The 7,221-nt window shown below is 31.4% G+C and overlaps 1 pseudogene; it reads right to left on the bottom strand.

Moving 5' to 3' along the window:
* Nucleotides 1-5,390: 5,390 nt before the first annotated feature.
* On the bottom strand, nucleotides 5,391-5,509 carry LOC112469146 (annotated as a pseudogene).
* Between the last annotated feature and the right edge of the window lie 1,712 nt (nucleotides 5,510-7,221).

Raw genomic sequence — 7,221 nt, 5'->3', positions numbered from 1 at the left:
TATCCACAGCACCGTAATGTGCTTCACTCAATTCCATAGGCTCATCTATTATTCTTTTTTTTTTTTTTCTGAGTTGTCTGCTCACTGTACAGTTTGTAAAGAAAAGACCTTATTTTCATGAAAGCATCAAAGGAAGAGCTGTTGAACAAACATTACTTGAGTATTAAAAAGAAGTGTTTAAATTCAAGACACAAAACAAAAATAACAGATATTAGTAAACTTTTTACAGTGTTATTTTTTTAATAATACAGACATAATCCCTTACTATTTGTAAATATCTAATAAATACATAAAATATCCTCTTGAGATTTTACTTTTGCCATAAGTAAAAAACATATGAAATAATAAAAAACAGAAAGCAAATTATGAAGTATGGCTTTATTTTCTCCAATCATATAGAGCACTTCCCTCTCTCTCTCTCGCTCTCTATCATGTGTATTTGTTTGTATATCTGTGTATATATCACATTTAAGCCCTTAAACAATTTGGTAAGCAGCAAATTAACTACTGTAGAAGGCATGATAACAGAATATGATCCAGTTAAATCAAAGCAAGAAGAAATAACATTTCTTTGCAGGAGAATGTAGTTAGTACCTACTATGTCTCTAGGCATTGTTATGCGAGCATAAACTGCTTTGGGTGATTTCATGTTCCACATAATACACGTCCATCTCAGCTTGTTTATACAATGAAATACATTGATGCTTTTGTCAGATTTGATACCAATGGACATATCAGCTTTGCCCAGCTCCACTGCCAACACTTAAAACTACTGTCATATTGTTTCTCTCTTCTATGCATTTGCTACATTCTGCTGCACTAGTGGGAGATTGAAATTGTGCCATTGTTGTCTTGTAACCATGGAACAGAAAGCCTGATGAAGGACAGAAAAAGTGTAACTTGGTCATGATGGATTTTGGGGTTTTCTGTTACCATGTAATAGAACTGAAAAGACTATATTTTTATACAATGTAGTTTCTATTTGGAATAGATTTTCTGTGAAAAGTAATAAACAAATGGCTAGGGTTCTGTAACAGATTTTACGTGATTTCCAGGACAAGCGAGGGTGGAAGCATGCCAGGTCGTAGGCATTTCTATTATTGCTTTTATACATCATGTTGTAAGTATTAGTTTCTACACTGTCTTCCGCTGAAAGGAATCTTGTGTTGTCTACCACGAGCATAGTCTCTAGTCTATAGCACATTTTCAGTGAGTTAACGGTAAAAATAATAGCCCTCAAAATAGTAAGAATATTAACATAATTTTCAGAGATGGTTCAAAGACTTTTTGGGAAAAAAGGACATCAGCAGAGATTCTTATTGGTATGTTAGGTCCTTAAATAAATTCAACAAATGAACCTCTGCTTTTGGCTTATTAAAATTAGGTTCCACAATAATCTAGGCATGACTTTGAAAATTAAATGGATTAATTTCATATTTCAGAATAGACTCTTTCTACTTTTCAATCACAGAGTTGGAATTCACATCCTGTAGAATGAAATGGAAGGCCTATTTCGGTGTGATTCTCAAATGTCTTTTAGTTATGTTATGCCTTTAACCAATATTAGGTTGTGCAGAGTTCAGAATACAAATTATATTTTGAGCTCACCGTTCTTTTTCTCTTAGTCCAAAAACAAAATCAATAGATTTGGGGAGAGATTTTTTTCAGTTCCTAAAAGTCATAATTTAAGGCAGAAAAAAAAAAAACCACATTTAGTGAAAATACTACTCTCTCTGCTTACACATATGACCAGATTCTATTGCAGGCACCACCTTAATGCCTGTGTGAATAGCTGGTTTTGCTGGTGGCATTATGATGGCTGTTCTGTGTCCTTCTGGCTATTGCTCCATGACTTGGGTTTAATCATTCATGAGAAGCTACAATGTGTCAGGAAGCACGCTAGGTATTAGATATTCAAAGATGAAATCTAATTTTGTAGGGGAAAAGAGACCAATAAATAGTTATTAATACTATAGACTATCATGAAGAATTTGTATGTTCCCCAAATATATCTTATATTCATCATTTCTTTTCTCTCTTTACTAACACCATTGTATCTACATCCAAATCACGACTTACTGGAAATACTAAATGGGATTCTAGCAGTTTATTCTTTCTCTACCATTTTTTTCCTATACATTTTAGCTAAATTTATGTTTTAAATGGGCAAAACTGAAAATGTCATGCAACTATAAAACTAAATAATTTCTCATTGTTTTGGGGTAAACTTTTAAGTTATTTATATATGCTAACTAGTTCTATATTTTTAGACTGTGTCTTCCTGTTTAACCTCACCCCTTGATACACATACATTTGTTTTCTGCACCCAAGCCACTTAGGCATTTTCTATTCCATTTTTATGCAAAGTTGCTTCTCATCACTCAACCATGAGATAGGCTATTTCTCTGTCTAATAAGATTGTTGTGAGGCTCTGAGGTTTCTACGGGGTGATGTATAGGCACCTAATGTAGTAAATGCCATCAAAAGATACTCATTATTTTTGTTTCTTTCCACCATATCAATATGGTAGTATCATGGTCTTCTGGGTAATAATTTGGGAACTAAACAATCAACATTGGCACAGGAAAAATTGATAAATGACAATGGTAAAAAATGAGGGACAAGGGTAAGGTATGTAAATTCAGTTCTTACTTTGGGAAATTAAAGGTATTTTGGTTGGACTCGTGTGTTTTTTTTCCTATTATTCCTTTAAATTTTTTAATCAACTTAATTTTTCCCCAAAGATTACAATAAGTGCATTATTCTAAGTACACTACTTGAGATCTTTTTTCATAATTATAAACTAAGTATATAAAACACACCTAATATAAAAATTACCAAAAATATAAATTCTAGTCATAGTCCTTTCTTAAACTGTCTTACTATCTTTTTATGATGTGTTTAGATATAAGAATCTTCTTGCTTTTCAAAATTAATTCCCACTAGAAAAATCTTTAAGGTTCTTGTTCACTCAAAGTATCTAAAGAGTCTAAAGCCATTAACACCATATCTAACTTTGTTTCAGATCTAATTGATTGTTAAGGAATATTACTTGCTATAAGAAAGTAATGTGCTAGACACAATTCTCTCTGAAGGGCTACGTGATATTGAGATTCAACTAAAATAGGAAATAATGACCCTTATTAAACTAAGTGTTTGAATGAGAACCATGTCATGTACAGATGTATTTTTAACAAGAATCAAGTTGAAATTAAAGGAAAAAAAAATGATGTCAGATGCCATAAAATAATATGAAACAAAATCAGGCATTTGGTAAAGCATATTTTAAAAATAATGTCTACTAATGCTTTTCTAGCTTTAATAAAAATGTCTTGAGCACAAATTTAAAGCCAAGAGAGGCAAAGGCAGATGGTTTTGTTTCATAAACTATGTGTCACTTTCTCTCTTAGGAAGATTATCTTGTTGCAATACTAAATCAGTCAAGAGACTTAAGTACAATTAAGTTCTTTTCTTAAGGTTAATGAGAACTGTAACTCAGAGAACTAGTTATAATTCTTTATACAAAATTCTCACTTCAGCAGTTAGAGCAGTGTCTTCAAAGGCTTCTAGCATCCATAAAAGACATCTACAGTTTACCATGCACTGTAGACAGCACATTAAAATACACGCTCACAATTCTATGCATAGAGAAAAAGAGACAGTTGATGAATGGAGAGTTCACCATCCATCCCATGATATGTTTCAAGACCAACAAGCAAAGAGTCGGCAACCTGGACTTTTTAACTTGAGTCTATTTGAGATGGCTTTTAGTACTGGGTTAAGACTGTGGAGCATTGCATTTTTCTATAACAGCATAAAATGACAGTCTCTCAAGTATCTGTCAATGTTACATAAAATATGTATTAAATAATTTTATCTCATTATCATGTTTAAGCGATTTTTATGGGTTTATTTTTTTCTCTATTGGAAAGAATTTAAATAGTGTTTTTATTTATGGGTTTCTATTAGGCAGTTATAATATTTTTTCAATGTAAGATCATTTTAAACTAAGTAATTGGTGGTGACTCTTAATTAAAATGAACATAAATTTTAATTTACTATCAGTAATTTTCATTAGTCATTTGCAACGTGCAATGCCTAAAAAGCTAGCTTTATTTTTTTTAATATTATACTCACAGTTTAGGCATGGATGTGCATTATTCAAAGTAAATAAATGAATAAATTGATGAGAAAGTTGTATATTTGTATGCCAGTTTTCTCTCCACTATTACATTTCATGATTCAATAGTAATATGTATTTAATATCTCCTTTTCTTTAATACTTAAGCTACTATTACTTTGATATTTTAAAGAACAGCATTAAGATTGTCTCATAGAAATTTATCTTAATAATTTTTATCACATATTAGATTTATATTCATAAATGAGTATGTATTCATTTGTCCCAGTAAAATTTTATAAATGTGATTACTATTTTAAATGTATCCGAAGTATATGAAATTGTGCCTTCTGTATTTTCAAATATATGTTAAATGACAATGAATTTGTTAAATAAGGAATAAAAAAATGTCATTTTGGAATGACTCTAATTCAGTCGATGTAATCTAAATATTAGTAAGCATTGTGGTGTTCCCTGAAAAAATATATTAACAATTCAAAACGATCACATTTAAATATAGTTGAGTTCGATGATGTGGTGAAATAATCAGTAAAGATATAGAGAAATTCATCTTCTAAAAATTCTCTTAAGAGGAATCATGGGATTTTTTTCCATCTTCCACTTTACAAATGAAGTCATCACCTTATAGGATTTGAGGAAAGGATCAAGTTAGGAAAAATTATTAGTGTTAAAAGATAGTTTCAAAGCAAAATTGGGCTGTGCGGAAAGGGTCACCATCAGGCCAGAACTGAGAAGTAGACTCAATACAAAATTACGAAGTCGTGAAACATTTTATACTGCAAACCCTCTGAAGCTCCAAACGTGGTTGAGTGTATCTCTTTGCCTAAGAAGTTCAGATCCTTCTGGCAAGAGTCAGATATTACATTCTTACACGTGGCATTTTAAACATCCAAGTGTCTAATCATCTATAATTTTAGAAAACATGGTTTTGGGCGCTATGTGTTTTCATTAATTAGCAAAAGCAGATTTTATAGGTTCATGAAGAACATGAAATTGAAGAAGTCACCTGAGAATAAGGTAAGAACTTACCTCGAATTCTGCAAATGTGAATATTACTGCCAGCTTTATTAATAATGACTTCCAAAAGGACTGAAATTTAGCAATACTAAAATATTTTTATTTATTTGTTTGTTTGTTTGTTTATTTGTTTGTTTGTTTGTTTGTTTGTTTTTAAGCGAGGCAACCCTTGGTTGACCTCACAGATTGCAGGGACTTTGTCAGCTTATGATCCCCTTACTTTATTTTTTTATGCCTACAGCACCTGGTCTTCCTAGGTGGTCTCCCATCCAAGTACTAACCAGGCCTGACCCTTCTTAGCTTCCAAGATTAAACAAGATCGGGCTTGTTCAGGGTAACATGGTCATAGATTCAATACTAAAATATTTAATATTGTATAAAAATATAAGAAAATTTAATTGACTTAAAAATAAGAGTATTTGGTTAAACATAACTAAATTTCTAAATAGAATATATCATTTGCTTATAAGATAGACTTGGAAATTTATGGAAAGCTATTTTATTTTTATTTGTAACTTTAATAACTTGAATAGTAATTCTATAGCACAAGAAGCTACAAGGCCACCACAAAAGACAAACCAAAGTTCATATTAACAGAAATTCAGGAAAATAAACTTTCTTTGATATTATCCAGAAAATTCCTGTTTTCTGTGGAAGCTCCAAATTTATCTTATTAGATTAGAAACTTCTTTGGTTTTTTTACTTAAAATCTTTTCCCTTAAAATCTTTTTGAGTTCTTAAAGCTTATTGTCCCAGTGCATGATACTGATACCTCATGCGTCTTATGTATTCTAATCAGATATAAAAGAATACTAGATTTTGAACAGTGGATGCTGGCTTAGTTTTTCTGTAGCTATATCATAAACATGAAAGAAAAATCACAAGAAAATGTGGCATTGAGATATGCTCAAAATATTTATTTTGGGAAGTTAAATTATTATTCATACACTGTTGCTGAGACATATAATTCAAGGGCTAGATAAAACGTGTATTCTTAAAGCTGATTCAGCAGGCAGATACTAGCATAAAGTAGCTTAGGGGGAGATATTTATTAAAAACCTATTCTATACTCCTGAGCCAGCAGATGACGACTATGCTGTAGAAGCTTGGTTCTTTGTCCTGCATTTGGTGGGAGTGCAAAAAAGAATTGTTTTTCATTATTTTACAGCCATTAACTGGCCAATTTAGAGACTCAGAAAAGAGACTTAACAAGTTTACATTTTAAGGAACCGATTTCATTCTACCCGATTGTGGTAAAAAGCATATTTTAATATCTTAATATAATTAAATGAGCTTAAGTATACTAAGTTAAGAAAAGAAAATAATATATTTTGCTCTTCCACATAAACTAATAAAGTAGAAATTATTATAGTTTGGTAGTTAACATTCTGGCTATTCTAAATTACCAACAATAAAATAATTTGATAAACGGTATTTTAAAGGATCGCTTTCAACTCACTTCAAGGATTCCTCAATTCTAGTGCGTAACTATGAGTGTAGACCAGGGGTCAGCAAACGTTTTTCTGTAAAGGTTGGATAGTTAATATTTTAAGTTTTATGTGCCATAAATGCCTTTCATGAGTATTCAACTCTGCTGCTGTAGTATAAAAGAACCATAGACAATATGTAAGCAGATGTTCCAATAAAGCTATTTACAAAAATCGGTAAAGGGCTTGCATTAGCATGCAGGCCATATTTTGCTGATCTCGATCTAGAAAACTGATCAGGAAGTTGGCATAGGAAATATATTCCCTGAGATCTTGGAATTTCAAAATAAGATGTGTATAGTCTTTATATCAGAAAGAGAGCTTAACTGAATATAAAACACTTGACACGTTCTTTTAATAAATGGCTTAAAAATAGGTTTCTACTTTCTGGAAACATTAAACATTGTGAGAAGTGTAATACCAACTCGATGTGTTTTGTCTTGACTCTTTAGATTAAGAGTCACACAGAGATACTCCTCCAGATACTGTCCCTGGTCCTCTAGAGTGACACACACTAAATTAAGTTGCTTTGTCATATGCACTTAAATGGAGGTGGATAGAGATGTTAGTGAATCT

Source organism: Pteropus alecto, unplaced genomic scaffold (genome assembly GCF_000325575.1).
Source record: "Pteropus alecto unplaced genomic scaffold, ASM32557v1 scaffold106, whole genome shotgun sequence".
NCBI lineage: Eukaryota > Metazoa > Chordata > Mammalia > Chiroptera > Pteropodidae > Pteropus > Pteropus alecto.
Note: the sequence above shows the minus strand (reverse complement) of the source record. Positions and strands in the feature narration are given on the sequence as shown.